General features: G+C 46.0%; 1 long non-coding RNA gene across 3 annotated transcripts in view; it reads right to left on the bottom strand.

Moving 5' to 3' along the window:
* Positions 1–4,788: 4,788 nt before the first annotated feature.
* The window catches only part of LOC102547698 (uncharacterized), a 35,692-nt gene continuing 24,114 nt past the window's right edge, over positions 4,789–16,366 (bottom strand). Inside the window, exons 2-3 of one of the 3 annotated variants that reach the window (NR_190609.1) lie at positions 15,822–16,011; positions 4,789–5,857 (exon numbers count right to left, since the gene is read on the bottom strand). This is a non-coding gene — a long non-coding RNA (uncharacterized LOC102547698). Of the gene's footprint in view, positions 5,858–11,333; positions 11,457–15,821; positions 16,012–16,366 lie in introns of those variants that run through there. The other 2 variants (NR_190608.1, NR_190607.1) reach the window with 2 other exon arrangements.

Genomic DNA, 16,366 nt, shown 5'->3' with positions numbered 1-16,366 from the left:
CAGGTGGCCTTGCAGAGAGGAGCCATGGTCATTCCCAACACCTACGGTCTAGCCTGATGCCCTAGGGAACTATCAGACCTCACTCCCCGAGCCCGGAAAGGCAAAAATAACACCGTGTCTCCTTGATGCAATTACCCTCGTCATTGAGAATCAAGGCTCCTGGGTTTCGTTGTTACTCTTAGGGAAGCTTATTAGCTTCCCATTCCCACAGCTGGAGCCACAGCGGGAGCCAGCTAAGGAAGCTGCTGCCGGCTGTGGCCAGCGGCAGCCAGTCTTGCAGTCACTGGAAGGAATGGTACACACAGCCACACCGCTAAAAAGAATGCTCCCCAGTTTCACCGCATCCTTCCGGGGCGATCCTGCTGAGCATCTCCATTCGCTCTGCCAAGGCAGCCAGCGTCCTAGCTCGCTGCCTGAGGACCTACAGAGAGGGATTCCCATCAGATAAAACTGCCTGGCCATGACCTGATTCGCCCATTCAGAAAATAAGTTCGTCCTACCCGCATACTGTTGTTAGGGTTTCCATTCTTAAATTATACATAAAGGGCCCGAGCTGTGCCCAGCCCGTTTTAGACGTTGCCCTAAGTGAATCTTAATGAGACGCATTTTTCAAGCTGTGCCCCGAAATATGTATTCTCAGAGACGCTCCTGTATAATTTCACACCTGCTGTCCTGCGCATACTGTTAAAAATTCTGTTAAAACCCGTCTCCTACAATGTGTTCATTCACCTCCTTAGACCTGCCTGCTGCCTTTTCCGGTCTTAGATCACTTGTGGGTAACATAAAAAAAAATAATAATAATAAAATGTGGGATGGAGAAACGGTGCAGTCACTAAGGGCCCTTTCTGCCAAGCTCGGTCATCTTTCATTTCCAAGGAGCCAACACTGGCCCTGTGGTTCATGTGCCTGTGTGTGTGTGCGTGTGTATATATATGTGTGTGTGTGGTGTGTGTGTCTGTCTATGTGTGCGTGTGTGTATGTATGTGTGTATTCGTGTGTATATGTATGTATGTGTGTGCATGCGTGTGCGTGTGTATATGTGTGTGTGTCTGTGTGTGTCTGTGTGTATACACATGAATATGTACACACACGTTCTTTTTTTTCTCAATAACTAAATCATTGTGTAAGACACATTTAAAAAAATAATAAATAAAGGAATCAAGTGTGATGGCACTCATCTTCTTGGGAGGCAGTGGCAGGAAGATCAAGGTTCAAGGCCAGCCTCCCTTAAGTGAGATCTTATAGCAAAAGAAATATAAATAAAGGGATACGTTTTTAAGTTCCAAAATGATACATCCTACTATGCAGTAGCTCACTTTCAAGCCCTTTTACAGTTTCTTGTTTTGTTTGTCTTCCTTCGTGGTGGTCATTTTAAGCATAAATGAATTCATATTCGTGTCCTAAGTATCTCTTTGGGAGACCATGCCCTTTCTCCTTCTGGGCTTCAAACGCCATAGGCTTCCTGTCAAGAAGCCTTCTGAGGGATGGGCTGAGGCTCAGTTGGTAGAATGTCTGCTTGGCCCCGAGGCCAGGGGTGGGATGGGGAATCCCAGGCTCTGCGTAAGCCTAGAGCAATGGTTCGAGTCTGTCATCCCTGCGTGTGGGAGATGAAGATGGAAAGACCAGAAGTTCAGAAGTTCAAGGTCATCTTCAGCTGAGTTTAAAGAGTTTGATGAACAAGGCTATCCTAGACTTGACTGTGAGGCCCAGACTGACCTCGGACAATCCACCTGCCTCAGCCTTCTCAGAACTAGGATTACAGGCCGATGCCACACCTGACAAGACACTAAGCTGAAGTGCTATTTGTGCATTTTATAAATCCCGTGAGTGGGTGGCTGAGTTGGGGTTGGGTGGCTTTTGTTTCATTTTACCTCTTTGCCCTAAGGGACCATACATGGGACCAACATGTCAGAATCCTGAATAGAAAAAGTTCCAAAAAGAACCCTTTTCCTTTATGGAGAAATTAGACCAAAGCGTGCTGCGCTCTTCTTTGGTTGAGCCAATGGCTCCTTTCCCCCCACACCTGGAGCTTTTAAAATAGTCCCTGAGGTGTGGACCTATGAAGTGGTCAGGAGAAAAGGCCACCCACCCTGATCCAGACCCAACAGCCTTTTGGGTCACAGCTAACAGGAAAATGCAAACACACGTGCATGAGCACACACATACATTCTCTCTCTCTCTCTCTCTCTCTCTCTCTCTCTCTCTCTCACACACACACACACACACACACACACACACACACACACTCACACACCTACCTCAGCCTTGAGAACAAAAGAGCAGCCTAGGGGGCTTTCAAACTGAAACTCTTCTGGTCTAGCTGTTATCCAATAAAAACACTTTATAAATGGGAACTCCAGGTGTGTCAGGCACAGGGACTAATGGGGGGGGGGTGACTGAGAGGGAGGGCTTGTACCTGAGTCACAAAGGCTCACATTGAAACACCTTCTAACCAGGGAAGCCTGGTAGAAGCTGAGGCAGGAGGACTGCTAAGTTCAAGGCTAACCTGGGGGATTTAGTGAAGTCTCAAATTTTATAAAAGGAAAAAAAAAAAAAGAGCTGTGGGAAATATAGTTCAGTGGTAGAGCACTTACTTACCTAGTATGTCTGAGGCCCTAGGTTCAAATCCTAGCACTGCTATAAATAAATAACCATCAAACAATTGCCTTTGACTCTGCCTGCGCACGGCTCCCTGTGGCTCACTCTCTCCCTGGCCCCACACAGCGGCACAATAGGAACACAGCCAGGGGATTAGGGTTCAGCTTGTGTCCTGTGGCTCGAAACATTTAATGGAAGACTAGACAGAAATCACATTTCCATAAATACTAATTGATTGGTGGCGGATTGACCCACTGAGGTCCTTCTAACAATAATTATTATCTGAAAGAAGCTGAACTCAGATGCAAATTCCTGGCTGGGAGAGGGGGGTGTTACCCGGAGGCTCTTTTACATTTCAAGGGAGCCTCACAGTTTGAACTGGACTGTGAAAAATGAACCCAAGCCGCCCGGCAAACAGTTTCCAAATCCTATTCTCCCGGAGACATTTGCATTTCTTCTGTTGATATTTGTCACCTGTCACCAGGCCCTCTCTATCTATCAACTCCCTACAGGACAGCCTGTGACACTGAAGGTCCATCTGTTTTGTCCCTGTTCCCTAATAGCAGAATTTCATAGCAACTTTTCAAAGGAAAGGAAGCAACAAGCATAAATGTGTCTCGCCCAAGCCCACCCACCCCCTGTCCTGGTGAGGCTTGACCTTGGACTCATTTAGGACTTAAACGAAAGCTTAACTCCATTACTAAGAATCGCAGGAAGTGCATGGCATGTACCAGTCAACAATTAAGTTAACCCCAAGCAACAGCGTTGTCCTCAGCCCCATTAAGACCCAGAAATGCTCAGCAGGAGGGGCGCATGCCTTTAGTCCCAGCACTCTGGGAGGCAGAGGCAGGCAGAGGTTTGAGAGACCAGTCTGGTCTACAGAGCAAGTTCCAGAAGAGCCAGAGCTATACGAAGAAACCCTGGAGAGGGGAATGTTTGGGGGGGGGGGGACCTTCTGCCTAAAATATTTACAATTAAACTAGCTAGTTGTACTTAAAGAGAAAAAAGAAATGCTAATGTACACATTATTTGTAACTCATGGCTCAGCGGTTAAGAGCACTGACTGTTCTTCCAGAGGTCCTGAGTTCAATTCCCAGCATCCACATGGTGGCTCACAACCATCTGTAATGGGATCCAGTGCCCTCTTGTGGTGTGTCTGAAGACAGCTACAGTGTACTTATATACATAAAATAAATAAATAGATCTTTAAAAAAAAAAAAAGAATTCATAGGGGCTGGAGAGATGGCTCCGTGGTTAGGCGTCTAAAGGCCGGGGTTCAGTTTCCAGCACCCACATGGCAGCTCGCGGCTATCTCTAACTCTAAGATCTGACACCCTCACATAGACATACACGAAGACAAAACACTAGCGCACGTGAGATAAAAATGAAAGAATTCATAAGAGACATCCACCTCCGGGTTTCTCATGCATTCACAGAAATAGAAAGTAATACAGGAAGTGACACTTAATTGTCGAAATTAAAAATCCTCAGAGGCACAAGTGCAGGACAGCTTCCTCTTTTTCTGCTCCACGCAGCCTTCAGGGGAGCCGAAGAAGTGAAAGCCGAGGTCTTTCAGCTGTTGGTTCCAAGAAATGGTTTTGCTGTTGTGAATGAAAAAGTACTTAAAAACCATTCGTTTCGGATACTGTTTGAAACTGCGATGCTCGGTAGGAAAGCACTAACCACAACCCTGGAGCTTCCGTTAGATTTCAGTGCGGACCTTTGATTCAAGCAGCTGAATGTTTTTTTCTCTTACTGACAAAAGCGTATCAAATACTGTCTCTCCATGTTTGGGACTACTATTTAATCTCACTTTGCTCTTCCACAGAGATTTTGGGGGGCAGTTTGATGAGACACTTTGTCCACAATCTGCACAGGCCAAAGCTAGGTTCCTAATGGGATCTGAGCGTTTCATTTTACTCCTCAAATTTATTTGAGGTCAGGATGGGCGGGGGCTGGGGGGGAGGCGGGGCGTGCTTGAAGGTTGATGTTTATGCTGCCACCTGTTGGCCATTGGGGGAACTACACAGCAAGGGAAGAAAGCACTCTATTTGTATTCATAGACTATTTATATTCTGGTCCATAAATGCTTCTTAGATGCTGGGGAAGGGAGCTCACAGACCATTTAGAGGATATTGCAAAGGCCTGGACCTGTCTCCAGAGAAACAAATAAAAATCACCCACAATATATATGTTTAATAAAGCCCTTTTTAAAAGATTTATTTAGTTTATGTCTATGAGTGTTTTCCTCGCGTATATGCCTGTGCACCACACGCATGCCTGGTGTGCTTGGAGGTCATAAGCGGGTATTGGATTCCTTAGACCTGGAGTTATGGCCAGTTGTCAGGTGCTATTTGGTTGCCGGTACTGGAACTTCTGCAAGAACAAGTTCTCTTAACCACTGAGCCGTCTCTCCAACTCCCACAATAGATTTTTGTGGACAAATACGGATAGCCCAAAGTCCATCGGTATACCCAAGCAAAGAAACCTCATTATTTTGTGCTGTGGGTGAAAAAAATCAGTACAAATAAATCATACATTCTGGAACAATAATTTAAATGCAAGATTATTCTTGGAATTTTTTTTTCTTTTATTCTTTCACACTAAATGATTTTTTTTTTTTTGGTTCAAATCTGGTGGTCAACTACTGAAAGAAAAGAAGAAAAATAAAACTCTTTAACCTTGTCCCATCGAGTTGCATTTCTGGGGTAATTGAATGGGAAGGGCTCCTAGGGATTCTGGGTTGTGTCCCCATCAGAAACAGGTGAGCTCTACACAGTGAAGGCTACACAGAGCCATCGTCTGCCTCTGGCAGTGTCTTCTCTAGCGCTTAAGGTCTTCCTTAAGTGCCAAGCAAGCGTTGTACCCCAGCTGCTAAGATGTTTTGATTGTTCTCCAGTGATCTCCAAACTTGGAGACTTTCTCTCCTACATCCCAAAATGAAGTTATTTTCCCCCATGTCTGGGAAGAGAGGCCTACTCAGTCCTCTGAGCATCTTAGAACTCCCCAGAATGGCTCTCCTGGCTTCCTCCTTTATGGTGTGAGTGACAGACTCCATAAGGAGCAGCAACTGGTCCAGGGCACCCGGCACATTCGTCCCATCCCGAACACGATACGCTTGAACTTAAAATGTTGGTGCATAGCGATGGAAAGCGTTACCAGAGTGAGGACACGAGCTTCCAAATGGTACTCATTCATGTAATCTATGAATACAAATAGAGCGCTTTCTTCCCTTGAGCAAGGGGTTGACATCCAGAATCTGTAAAGAAGAAGAAACACATGAAAATGTTCAGTCAGTAGGAGGGCAAATTATGTCAAGCTCATGGCGCAGGTGCAGAAGCAACTACTCAGCAGACCGAGGCAGAATGACTTCGTGGCCAAGTCTATCTAGGCTATAGAACTGATGCCAACCAGCCAGGAATACAGAGCAAGACCGTGTCTAAAAAAGGGGGTGGAGACGTGACTCTACCTCAGGCCATGAAGAATGGCTATCACCCAGAGAGCAGACCATAACAGATACTAGCCAGAAAGGAGAGACACATACACTCATGGCCCGTGCAACGTGGCATACACACTCTGGAAACAGTATGGGCATTCCTTAAAGAAGGAAGAGAAAGCCAGGAGGTGCATGTCCATAATGCCAGCACTCAGGAGGCTGAGGTAGGTAGATCTGTGTGAGTTCAAGACCATGCTGGTCTACAGCATGAGTTCCAGGACAGCCAGGGCCACAGAGAGACTCCATCTTGGAAAAAAAATGGCAGTGGATTGGAATATAATCAAAGATCATGATACACATATGAAAATGCCACAATCCAGCTCATTAATTTGTACGGTAAATTTATCCTATTTTTGAGAATAGAAACATAAACATCATCCCCTTGTGTACTGTGTGTGTCCCTACCTGCTGACAGCACCCTGCAGACTCCTGACAAAGCAGCGGCCTCTAACAGCATCACTGCTGTCTGCCTCTGGGTAGCTTCAGGAGGCTTTACAAGTTTATTAATGTCATAAACTGTAGCTTTCGAAGTTATCTGCAGTATGTAATTACAAATGCGTGTTATCGGTATTACCGGCGTGATGCTTGAGTTTGCTTTTCCATTAGTAGAAACTCTGCGTTTTACGCATTAATTATACAAAGGATTAATGATGGCTGACACACGTCGGTCTACATGAAGACGGCACCGTCGGAGCAATTACACTGATGGTAGAGTGGTCCCCTCTTTAGTGAAGGCGGCGTTCCAAACAATGGTTTTAAGTGCATTTGCTCTTAAATGTAAAATGATGGGGGACGAGGAATAAATGAACCCATGCCTATAAAACCCGGTTTCACGAGAGAGCAGTAGGTACTGAGCATGCCCACTCCTAACTCTTCTTAAATTCAATTCTTATAAAAGTCCAGCTCAAGGGATTTAGTTGTTTTTTTTTTGTTGTTGTTGTTGTTTTTTTTTACTTTATTTTTTGCAACATTCAACCTGCAACGTCAACTCCAAATTCAGCTAGCCCAGGGCAAACCCACCCTGGTCTTATCCAGGGTCCCCATCAATAAGCACCTTCCTTAAGTTTCAAAAGCAAAAGCTCGGGGGTTATGGAACAACTTCCCTCTCTTTAATTTACCCATGCTTTTTGACAATTTTGCCTCCCAATAAACTCTTGAATCTTTCCACCCCACCACCACCACCCTGTCCGCTGCCATACTCTGGCTGGAGCTTTTCCATATATGGTACCTGACCCCTGCAGTGGCCCCAAGCCCCACTCCTCACACCCACCTCAGGCCCATCTCAAATCCATCCTCTTCACTGTAGCAAAGGGAGAGACAAGGAAACAAATGATAGCTCCTCTCCCTGCTGCAAACACTTCTGGTCTGGAGATGAACCTTGAACTCCCTTCCACAGCCCATGTGGCCTGGCCTCCTCCAGCGCTGGGCTGCCTCTGACCTCCATGATCTCCGCGGGCACTGAGTTCCTATCCCAGGAACTTGGAAGAACTGGCTCAGCTCCCATTTGAACTTCAACTTTCAGATCCAACTCAACACTTTCCTCAAGGGTCTTGCAAGGTCAAATTCCTTCCAGCACCCGCCACCTTTGTCTTACAGTGCAATGTTATGATGACCTATGTTAATATCTCACTAAAATGAATGCCTACTTCCCTCAGTGATCTGTAAATTGCATGAAGGTACCATCTCTTTCTAAGCCCTAGTTCCCGTCTTGCCAGTAGAGACCAAGTAAATACATGGTTGGTTGGTTGGTTGGTTGGTTGGGTGGTTGGGTGGGTGGGTGGGTGGGTGGGTGGATAGGTGAGTTGTTGGTTAGTTGGTTTGCTAGTTGTCTGCTTAGTTGGTTGGTTGCCCTGAGTAGCCTGCTGTCCCAGCGGGGACCCACCACCTCTCCTCCCAGCTTCATCAAACCTTCAGATCCTGAACCATACAGACAGGAGTCTAGTATGGCTGTCCTCTGAGAGGCTCCACCCAGCAGCTGACTCAGACAGATGCTGACACCCACCGCCAAACAGTGAACGGAGCGTGGAAACTCTTATGGAAGAATAGGAGGAAGGATTGCAGGCCCCAAAGGGGCTAGGAACTCCACAGGAAGATCAACAGAGTCAACTAGCCTGGACCCTTGGGGCTCCCATCAGAGTCAACATAACATGGACCCCTGGGAGTTCTCAAAGACTGAATCACTATCAAAGAACAGGCTAGACCTAGGCCTCCTTACACATATCTAGTAGATGTGCAGCTTGGCCTTTATGGGTCCTGAACAACTGAAGTGGGGCTGTCCCAAAAGCTGTTGCCTGTCTGTGGGATATGGTCTTCTAGGTGGGCTGTCTTGTCTGGCCTCTGAGGAGAGGAAGGGCCTTAGCCTTGCAGAGACAAGAGTGCCAGGGTGGGAGGCTCCCACCGGCTCAGAGAAGAAGGGGAGGAGGGATGGGAGAAGGTTTGTGAGAGGAGGTGACTGGAACAGGGGCAGTGAGTGAGATATAAAGTGAATAAGTAAAAATTAATTATATATAATTATATATATAATTAATTTTGAAAAAGAAGCACTCCAGATACAGAGGCAGGTAAATCTCCTGAGTCTGAGGTCTATAGATCAAGTTCCAGGACAGCCAGGGCTACAGAGAAACCTTGTCTTGAACCAACAACAGCCAAAAGAATCATGACTAACACCAGTCTTCCTGGATTGGGGGTTTTGTTCGTTTGTTTATTTGTTTGGTGTTTGTTTGTTTATCTGGTGGGGTAATGAGAACAAAGGCTCCCGCTGCCTGAAACTTACTCTATAGACCAAGCTGACCTCAAAGTCCCCGAGATCCACGCTAACTAACGGCGTTGAAAGACCACAGACACATTTCATAAGAACAGTATTGCTTTTCTTATTACCCACCAATGCCTTTTGTACAGACACTTGTTTTTGCAGAGCAAACCATGAGGTGCTACTAAAAGATATTTAAAAATCATGTTCTTTTTTTTTAATTATGTGTATGCGTGTGCCCCTTTGTGTGTGCATGTGAGTGCAAGTCCCCCTAGAGGCCAGAGCGTCCGATCCCCCGGAGCTGCAGTTTCACCTGATGGTAACCCGCCCACCACAGAGGCTAGGAAGGGACCTCAGGTCTTTTGCAAGAGCAAGCTGAACGTTCTCTTAAGTGCCAAGTATGATGAGGCCCTGGGTTTGATCCCTAATAAATAATAAATAAATCAAGTAAATTGACATGAAGTTCTAGTTCAGGGTTCTTCAAACGTATGCCAAAAGCAACTAAAATGAGAATAAGAAGTTTTGGGTACTGACAATACGAAACTTCTAGAAATTCCATTCACGATGGGATGGACCTCATCAGATTGCTCAGATCTGAAAGGGAAGTCGACCTCCTTGTTTCTGAATGGAGAGGATCGAAGAGGAGGCAAGCAAGTCCTGTGGGCAGCTGCAGTGCCACAGCCATCCCGTCGAGCCCCTGCAGTTATCTGCTTGCTGCCCCATTGAGCCCCTGCAGTTATCTGCTTGCTGCCCCATTGAGCCCCTGCAGTTATCTGCTTGCCGCCCGGTTGAGCCCCTCCGTTTGTCTGCTTGAACAGGTGCGGCCTCAAAGTCATCCCATTTTACAGATTACAGATTACAGATTACCAGCACACCGGACGCCGGAGCCTCCTCACATGGAGATGAGGGCCGTGTCTATCCCTCTCTGCTGTATTACACAGCTCCTCACAGAGGACTGTTTCCCAAATCTCTGTCCTCGTTAGAACCCTTTTTATTTTTCCACCAATATTTCTCTTCCCCCGCTATCTTCTAGAATGATAGAATGTATCTCCCTTCTCTGTTTTGCTGCCTTCTCTAGCTCTTCCACAGCTACCTCAGTTCCTAGTTTATCTTTGGGCCAAGGACGCATTCATCGGGCATGCTGTCCCACTCTGAACCTCCCACTTCGTATGCTCCGGACCTTTCTGGAGTCCGACATTTGACTAAAGCATGCACGTATATTTATATTTGGTCTGGATCACTGACAACTATATAGTGACCTGACAGCCTTCTATATTCAGAAGCCAGGCCGCCATCAAGGGTGACAAATGACACCGACCTAATGACCACAGTAATTCACTGTCCCGTTTAAAGACACTATTTAGCAAAGTCAAGGTTAAAACCACGTAATGGAACAAAGGAAGGGGCTCTGCTCCTGGACTCCGCACAGACTTTAGCACAGACTTCCACTACTAGGAAATAGCTATCCTGTGTGTCCACGTACATTTTTAAAAGATTCTCTTCTGGAGAACAGCCGTACAACATCTAAGGAGAGATTGTTTGAGACTTTATAAACACTTAAACTAAGGCCAGGCACCGAGGTGCAGAACTCCTCTCTGTGCACCCAGAAGGTAGAGGTAGGGACATCAGGAGTTCAACGCCACTCACACCTACAAAGCCAGACTGGGCTATGGTGAAATAAATTAAACAAAGGAGCTAGAGAGATAAACGAGCAGTTAAGAACGCGCTTGCTGCTGGGCTTGGGGATTTAGGTCAGTGGTAGAGCGTGTGCCTAGCAAGCGCAAGGCCCTGGGTTTGGTCCCCAGCTCCGAAAAGAAAAAAAAAAAGAAAGAAAGAAAGAAAGAAAGGAAGGAAGGAAGGAAGGAAGGAAGGAAGGAAGGAAGGAAGGAAGGAAGGACGCTTGCTGCTCTTGCAGAGGACCTGAGTTCAGTTCCCAGCACTCTTGTTGTGCAGCCCACAACCCCCTGTCACCCAAGTATCCCAGGACCCAAAGCCTGCTTTTGACCTCTGAGGGCATCTACACTCACATGCACACAGACATGAGAATAAACATGAGAAAACCAATCTTAAAATAAGGAAGGAAGAAATGTAGCTCAGAGAGAGAGGGGGAGCACATCCATGATCTAGACTCAATCATAAAAAAAGGAATAAAAATATGAACATACAGAATTTCCCTTTTCATGACTAAAAACAGAGAGAGTCTCTCAAGGGCTCTAGCTTGTCTTAGTTATGTGCTAGCATGGGATCTGCACTTAGGAGGGCTTAGGAGGGGGACATCAGTAGAGAAGTCCATCTGAGAAGCTGGAGCTGAAGGCTCTCCTGCCGAGCTTTGCCTCAAATGGACACAATGAGGAAGGTAGGGAGAGGCTACCCCACCATCTGTGGGAGAGCATGCGAGTACAGATGGACCCAGTGAGGTGCAAAGCTACTGAGCCAGCACTCTGTGAACCCTCCGTGTAGGAAAGGAAGAAGAAGAGTGAGGCTCTGTACCTTCAAGAAAGCCACAGCCCCGAATCTGGTGGCCCAGTTTGCAGCTGCCCGGGGGTAGGGGGCAGGGCAGTGTTACCCGCTCCGCTCCGCCAGCACTCTGCCAACCATCCACGCCACTCCCCCTCGTGAGCTCATCTGATTAATATGTAACCAAAGAAGTGAAAGGCATTTCCCAATCTGCATGTCTGGCAATTCTGACATTCCTCCAGGCCGGAAGCAATCGCCAAGCAAGGCCTTCTCCCCCGTGACATATTTATTCTCCCTCTTCAGATTCAAGCCATTCCAGGAGCTGAGTTCAGAAATACAGCAGAAGCAGCCTGCTTGCCCGCAGCATCTGCATGCTTTACATACGCTGAAATATGTAGCTTATTAATGACCGATTTCCCAGCCTCGGCAATAAGCTTTTTATTAGCATGACACTTCTTAACTTACAAGTGTCAGGCCGTCGTGCCCTGTGCGTGTCTCCTTTATGATATTTAGTATAAAGACAGAGCGGTATTTATGTCCCTCACAATCAGAGGATGGATTGTTTTAAGATCATACAGCCTAGATGCGATAAAGAAAGAAGGGAGCTTACACAATGATAAATATTTTCATTAAAAACTTTAAAACTAAAAGTTCAAAGATATGTTCCCCTCTCTTATTTCTTGTCAAAACATGACTTAGGACCCAAAACTAATCTTCTTTCAATTTTATTCCATATTTCAGCGCTGTCATAGTACTCAGCGGAGAGTATTGGAATACGATCGTTTTTTATTTTGTTGATGCTACCGACAGCTTTATTTCACAAAGCAATCTTATACTATGTCTAGCGGTAGCAGGGCATAGAGGTCAAATAGTCTATCCTTACAAGTAGAGAGCTTATTAAATGGGACGTCTATTAAACCCGATGGACAACATAAAGAAACATTTCAGCGAAATACTTTTAACATAGTTCAATGAAGATACGGCTCGAAAGGGCAGTAAATAATTTAAACAGAGACCAATGGGGAAATTGTTCCATTTTTTTTTTTAACAGCATCTTCAATTTATATTTCAAACACAGCGGGTAAATAGAAAGGCAGAAAGAAACAAAAGCTACAGAGAACAGCCCAGGGTTTAGCATCCCGGCAAGCCGGATATTTCTCTAGCAAGCGCGAAGGCCTGTAGTGCCCCCGGCTCTGAGCTAAACACCAACTTGTCAACACTTCTCTGCTACAGAGTTCATTTAAAATGGTTCAGCCAGGAGACATGGTAGGACAGCCCAGGACCCCAGCGCTAAGGAGCCACAGCTCAAGGCCAGACTGAATGACACCATACCCTATCTCTAAAGAGTAAATAATGGCGAGGTGGAGGGATGGCTCAGTGGTTAAAAGCACTGACTGGAACCAGGTCTCCAGAGGACTTGAGTTCAATTCCCAGCACCCACATGAGAGCTCACAAGCATCTGTGGCTCCAGCTCCAGGAGACCTGACACTCTCACACAGATATACATGCAGCAAAATGCCAGCGTACATATAATAGATATGTAGCCATAAGCACTTTATGATTGTGGATGAGATAACTGTCAGGGGGGGGTCTCACTGTGTAGTCCTATCCATGTAGGCGGCTGGACTTGAACTCACAGATCTTCCCTGCCTCTGCAAGATTTACAGATATGCACTTCCACACCTGGAAATGATGTTTTTCAAAGGCTCTTCCTGGCATCTGCTTTGGAGAGTAACTTCATTTTTAAATCATATTGATAGATCATAGCCCAGCATTTGGGAGGCGAAAACAGGAGGATCTCAAGGCTAGCCTGGCCTACATATCAAGTTCTAGGACAACAGGACTACAAAGAGATATTCTCTCTCTCTCTCTCTCTCTCTCTCTCTCTCTCTCTCTCTCTCTAACATATGTTCACTTATTGAATAGATTGGGTATAAGAACCTAGATGTGGAGTTGGGGATGTGGGTCAGACATAGGGTGCTTGTCCAGAATTCCCAAGGCTCTGGGTTCCATGCACACCGCCACAGAGGACAATCAAATCTCAATGCAATTACAAAGGGTGCTAAAAGAGTGTATTAATCCATGTTTAAGATTTGTTCTTATTATTTTTAATTATATGTAGGTGTGTGTGTGTGTGTATGCATGTGGATATGAACACACAGGAGTGCAAGTCCCAGAGGAGGCATGTGATCTCCTGGAGCTGAAGTTAACGAGAGTTGTGAGTCATTTGAACCTGGGTGCTGGAAACCAAGCTTCAGGCTGCCCAGAGGACAGCAGTGCTCTTTCTTTTTCTTTTTAAGATTTATTTATTTATTTCATATATATGAGTACACTAGCACTGTCTTCAGACACACCAGAAGAGAGCATCGGATCCCATTACAGATGGTTGTGAGCCACCATGTGGTTGCTGGGAATTGAACTCAGGACCTCTGGGAGGGCAGTCGGTGCTCTTAACCGCTGAGCCATCTCTCCAGACCCCGACAGCAGTGCTTTTAGCCACAAAGCCAGATCTCTGGCCCCCAAAATGTGTTGATTCAGAGCAGAATTTTCATTTGGATATCCCTGGTAAGTCCTTAATTGTGTGTGTGTGTGTGTGTGTGTGTGTGTGTGTGCATGTGCGTGTCTGTGTATGTATGAGTGTAATTGAACTTTTCATTACTTTAATCGTATTTAGTATTTACTCCTCTGTATGCTAGAGACAGAGGGAGAGGGAGGGGGAGGGGGAAGGAAGGGAGGAGAGAGAATGAATCCATAAACTAAATAGCCGTCTCATCTTCACGTTTATGCTCTGAGATCCTATGAAGATGGCGACCAGCACCTGCCCTACCAGTGAAGGTTAGTATGGATGCCACATCTCTTATTCTTGAAACTGGGTGCCCAGTCTCTCATCAGGAAGTCAGGTCCCTGGTCTCTTGCCAAGAATATAAACTACTTGATGTAGGGTTATCAGTGGATTTACCTGGCGGGGTAATTAATAAGCTACAGACACATAAAACCCGAGTTGTTAAAGTTTACGGTCGCCTCCCTCGCAGCATCCCTTCGGCCACTGTCCTTGCTTCAGCGCGCGGTAAATCATCTACCTAAATGTATTTGCACCCGATCATTTTTTAAAGTCACAATCTTTGTAGTGTCAACTTGTCAAGGGTCAAAGGGAAGAACAGGCAAGATTCCCAAATCAATCTGCTTGTAGAAACTGTCTCGTTTCATTTCAAATTACCTGCTGTGGTGGACGCTGGGTATGGACAAACTGCCTTCCTCCATAAACCATGACAGCACGGGTCGAACTTATGCGATCATTCATAAGGCCCGAGTCACGTCGCTTCTGTCATTAACTACTTTTAAACGGCTCTGCAGGGTAAGTGATCTTGCAGGGCAGCCACAGATATAAATACTGTTCGGACAGTTTAATGTCAAGAGACAACTCCTCTGGGATTAAAACTGTGTAACCCAATAAGACGGCTGCCCATACAAGGACTGAGGTGCTCTGGGGTTGTTACAGGAAGTCGTATCTTTACATATGTTTTGTGCAAGTAAGCCAAACATCATTCGTCTACATTATGTAATGACCCAGATTTCTGAAATATTAAAAAAAAAAAATAACACTCAGAGCCTCGGCCTTCCCGAAAAGCATTCTTCTACAGTTTACACGTTGTCCTTGTGAGACTGAAGAGACGAGCACAAGATGGTGTGATCCTTGGGCTTGCGGGGCTCAAAGGACTACTCAAGACCTAAGCTCGCCATGACATCAGGGCAGTAGGATACAATACCTTGTGCGAGAACAGCCAGGGGAGATGAACCAGGACTGAAATCGTTATTCCCTCACCATCTCGGCTTACCCGTACCATTAACACAGCAATGCCTAAACTAGCAATTGGTACTTATTCAACATTGGGTATATGCTGTGTGCTGTAAGGAGGGCTGTATATGTACGCCTTTGCTGAGACTCGCATCCTAAGGAGGAATCTGTTTTAGTCTCAGTTTAAAGGTGGTAAGGCTGTGCACCAGAGCAGACAATGGCTCGCCTCGACAGGAGCAAGTTTTGTGTGCAAATGGAGAAGTCAACCATGATGCTATGCTGTCTCCATCACGTCTGCCCGCCCCCCAAGGACTTTTCTTGCTTGACATATGAAGTATCGCACAGTATAAATACAGCGGTTCTGCTCTCTTTAACATGCACGCTATGTGCAAAGATCCTTCCCAATCACTAAAAGGAAAGTGTTGCTTAGTTACGGGAAGGCACGTTGAGTCAAACCAAGTGGATGTAAGAATTCCTCTCTGGGAACACGAAGACTTTCCAGAGGGTACGTGGGCACGGAACTTTTAAGGAAATCAATTTCAAAATACCGTGTCCATATGTTTTCTTTCCTAAAATTAATCACCCTGAGAACATACGCTAATCCAGTCTCTACCCCAAATACAACAGATGCTCCCCAACCTACTTCAAAAGAAACGCCCACGCACACACCCCAACTCTTATCCCACCCGGAGGGTGAGAGCCCTTACCTCCCCCAATTTCCTTACCCGTCCATCCCCAGAAGAGATGTGTGTCAATCAAAGGCCCTCTGTGTTTAAGACTCCCCTACCAAATCGGTTTCTGGTGCTACCTCGATGTGGAAGGCAGCTGCTGACCTTCAGAACCTCTCCTTAGGATACTCACACGCACAGCTGTATGGTAGAGAGTGAATAAGTGCCACCAGCACGGGACAAGTGTCTATGGGGGAAAGAGAATGGAAATGCAATTTCAAAGGGGAAAAACACAGGAGAGTTTGAGTATTTTTAAACGGATGCTGGTGAGTGCAAGGTCCCCGTGAAACTCATATTCTTCTGCATAAATCCCAACCGGGTTCTCATCTGGAGAACTGTGGAGAGTTAGGGCTGTGGTCTGCTGCCTAAACATAGGGTGTCATCAGCCCTAGGTCTCTGCCCATGTGTAAACACATAAACTCACACATGCATGCATGTCTACTGCATGACCTCTTCAAAACATCTCAACACATGGCCCAGGGTGAGGAGGGGGTCAGTGCACTTAAAGAAGCAGTGTAATGGATTTACTATGTTTTCAAACC

Source organism: Rattus norvegicus, chromosome 13 (assembly GCF_021556685.1).
Source record: "Rattus norvegicus strain SHRSP/BbbUtx chromosome 13, alternate assembly SHRSP_T2T, whole genome shotgun sequence".
Taxonomy (NCBI): Eukaryota; Metazoa; Chordata; class Mammalia; order Rodentia; family Muridae; genus Rattus; species Rattus norvegicus.
This window is presented reverse-complemented; position numbering and strand designations above follow the sequence as displayed.